The sequence below is a fragment of the Sciurus carolinensis genome, chromosome 7, assembly GCF_902686445.1.
Source record: "Sciurus carolinensis chromosome 7, mSciCar1.2, whole genome shotgun sequence".
Lineage (NCBI taxonomy): Eukaryota > Metazoa > Chordata > Mammalia > Rodentia > Sciuridae > Sciurus > Sciurus carolinensis.
Genome location: NC_062219.1, coordinates 126,811,803 through 126,815,509, shown reverse-complemented (window position 1 = coordinate 126,815,509; position 3,707 = coordinate 126,811,803). Strand labels below are relative to the sequence as shown.

Genomic DNA, 3,707 nt, shown 5'->3' with positions numbered 1-3,707 from the left:
GAGGATTTGGAATAAGAATACCAAACCCTGAAAGGAAGTAGATGTCAGTCAAGATACAGCAAACTATCCTTCAGAATTATCCAATAATTTACTTCCCATTATAAATTCTTCTAAAACTTATATAATGTAAAAGTATTGTATGCACAAATCTTTTATCAAGATAAAAAAATACCATGGTGAATTATTGGATTTTTTAAAAAAACCATCAAAACAAGAAATAAAAGATAATAATAATGGTTCACTTTTATCATTTGAAATGTAAAACCTTCATTTTATATTTTTTATTTTTAAATTAGTCTTATTTTTAACTGTTACATAAAATCACAAATTGGTAATGCATGATGTTTTGATACAGGTACATTGTGTAATCTTTGCATCAAGTTACAAGAGTGGAGATGGTGAAGGATGTGGGCACTTCATTTTAGCACCTGTCCCTTCTCAAGCCCAATCCAGGACAAGGCCAGTCCTGGTGGTCCCAAGACCCAGCTGATTCTTCAAAGACCCTATCTTTCAGATCAACACACAGAGACCCAGGCTCTGGGCCCCAAATGGCTCTCCAAAGAACCAGATTCCAGCCCTGCTCCAACAGCAGACTGGGTCTAGGCTCAAAAGTAATCCTTGTATCCAGTTTGCAGTGCACGCTGAGTCCAGGACTATACCCACCAGTTATGACCGCACACTTTACACCTAATATAGTATCTATTATGAAAAAAGACAAAAAACAATGTTTGGGTGTGGATGTGAAAAAAAGTAACATTATACACTAGGGGAAGGAAGGCAATTATTATAGCCAATATGGAAAACACTATGGAATTTCCTCAAAATTTTGAAAATAAATCTACCACATTATTTTGCAATCATATATGATTTCTCTCACACACACATGTGCATATGCGCAAATGTGTATTTTATAAAAGAAGGAAATCCTGATACCTGCAATAGCACGAATGAACTCTAGGACACTATACTGAGTGAAATAGTCTATGCAGACAATGACAATGTTCTTTATTCACACATATATGAATCTACATTATTTTAACTTACAAAAGCTCAGACAAGTAAAATGCTGGTTGCATTTTACTGGAGACTCAGAGAGAAATAGGAAATAAGACTTTTTTCAAAAAGCACAAAGTTTCAAACAGGAGACCTATTGAGATATATTACATAACATGATGTCTAGTACTAATGTTATTATATTCTACACCTGAAAATTTCTAGGAGAGTAGATTTGTTTCTTTCTTTTCTTTCCTTTTTTTTTTGTACCAGGAAATGAAGCCAGTGGTGTTTAACCACTGAATCATATTCCAAGTCCTTTCTAAAAAAAAAAAAAAATTTAAATATATTTTGAGACAGGGTCTTGTTAAGTTGCCTCAGGCCACAGTAAATTGTGGAGGCTGACTTTGAACTTGTAACCCTCCTGCCTCAGCCTCCAGAGCCACTTGGATTACAGGCACATGCTACCATGCCAGGCAAGAGAGTAGCATTAAAAGGTTCTCAACATACCCCAAAATATTGTTAACTACTCAGTGTGATGTGTATGTTAATGAACCTAAATAATTTCATAATAATTGAATACATCAAAATCTCATATTGTACAAGTAGAAACAAGCAAGATTTTCTCCATCATATCTTTAAAAAGCTGAAGGAGAAAATTTAGATGGAGAAGGATGATAATGCTACACAGTTATACCAAACCATAAGCTTTTCACAATGCAAGATGGTACAAATATTTCATATTTCAAATAGTCTGATAAAAGAGTCACAGATAGAACAAGGACAGAATGAACAGAGTCAGTGTGATTGCAAGTCACACAGGAAATTGGAAGTTTTGGGTGTAGTATTATTTTACAATGTAGGATATAGAGTCTGAAATACTTGTACCAAAGTCTTTATAAAGCCCTCGAAGTGTGTATCTAGCAATCAACTTACAGAAAAAATTCAAGCATTGCTAAGAGGTCACTTTAGATTATTTTCTTTCAATTAATATTCCAATCATATGGATATGACTGAGAGTTAAGTGGGTGAGTATGTAGTTCACTTATTTCAGATAGAGCTGGTTGATAAGAGTACAAATAAAATTATTACTTTCATAAAAATATTTTTTTTTGAAAAACATGTTTACTTTCCTAATGTACTTATTAACCACAAATACTCACATTAGATCAAACTTAAAAACAAAGAAAACATTTCCCATTGAATGACCTTTATCAAATGTTTTTTTAATATATTTTTAAGTAATAATTTCAAAAGCTTATTGGCTTCAAGCCACTTTTGTATCCTATATTTCTAATTGCCTCCCATATTCTTTATAGGTTTTTAGGCAATACAGGTACTTCAACCATACACTGCATCAAATTATATTCAGCCATAATGATTATTATGGACAGGATACATAATAGAGATTTTAAAATGCAATGTCATCTCTCCATAGGAATTAAAAACTGCTCTTTTATCAATATTTACGATAAATCTCACACCTCATTCTCAATTATGGGAAGGTTTTAGAATCACATTAGAATTGTGATATGGAAAAATATCAGTAAAATATCACTGTACTGGTCTTAATTTTACATGGCTGTGTTCTGTGCAATTGAATGTTTTTTAGGTAGACTGTATTTGCTTGTACCTGTTAGATAGAATTCTGGGACCTTGTAAGACTATATGCTCATTAGTTCTGGTACAGTGAGTGAAAAGGGAATGGATGAATGGATGGACCTTAAACCACTGGTGAAGAGTTGGATGCAACATTACATTGTTAATGCCACATGCATACTTCATTCTCTCCCCATTAGTCTTCTAACTGCCCCTCTGACATCTTTGTTTCGGAGGGTATAGATGAGGGGATTGAGACTTGGTTTGACAACAGTATAAAACAAGGCAATGAACTTCCCTTGCTCTTGAGAATTTTCTGTTGGTGGCTGGAGATATATAAAAAGAGCTGGAATAAAAAACAGGGAAACCACCATAAGATGGGATCCACATGTGCCAAAGACTTTCTGAAGCCTGGTAGTTGACTGCATCTTCAGTGCAGCCCGAGCAATAAGATGTTAAGCATAAGATGTTAGAATGAGGAAGAGAGGTATGAGAGCAAAAATGGAGCTTGTGAACATGAGGGTCAACTCAGCATGAGTATCACCACATGACAATTTCAGAAGTGCTGGAACTTCACAGAAAAAGTGATCAACTTGGTAATGTCCACACAAGGGTACCCAGAAGGTAAAGAGGGAATGGAGTGCTGAGTTTGTGAAACCACTTACCCAAGAAGCCAAAGCTAAGGATTGGCAGAGTCGAGGATGCATGAGGACAGTGTAATGCAGGGGTCTGCACACAGCTGCATAACGGTCATAGGACATCACCATCAACAGGACACACTCTGTGGTTCCCAGAGCAAGAACAAAGTAGAGTTGAACCATGCAACCAGCATAGGAAATAGTCTTTTTTGGGCCCCAGAGGTTCACCAGCAGTTGGGGAATGGAGCTAGTGGTGTAGCAGAGATCCAGAAAAGAGAGGTTTGAGAGGAAGAAGTACATGGGCGTGTGGAGACAGGAATCCAGGTATGACAGCATGATGATGAACAAATTGCCTAGCAGTGTCATCAAGTAGAATATCAAGATAACCACAAAGAGAACTATTTCCAGAAGAGGCCATTTAGAAAACTCCAGTAAAATGAAGTATCCTTCAGAAGTAGTGTTGATATTTTTCATCAT

General features: G+C 35.7%; 1 pseudogene; it reads right to left on the bottom strand.

The window, feature by feature from the left end:
* Positions 1–2,774: 2,774 nt before the first annotated feature.
* On the bottom strand, positions 2,775–3,707 carry LOC124989559 (olfactory receptor 2J3-like; annotated as a pseudogene).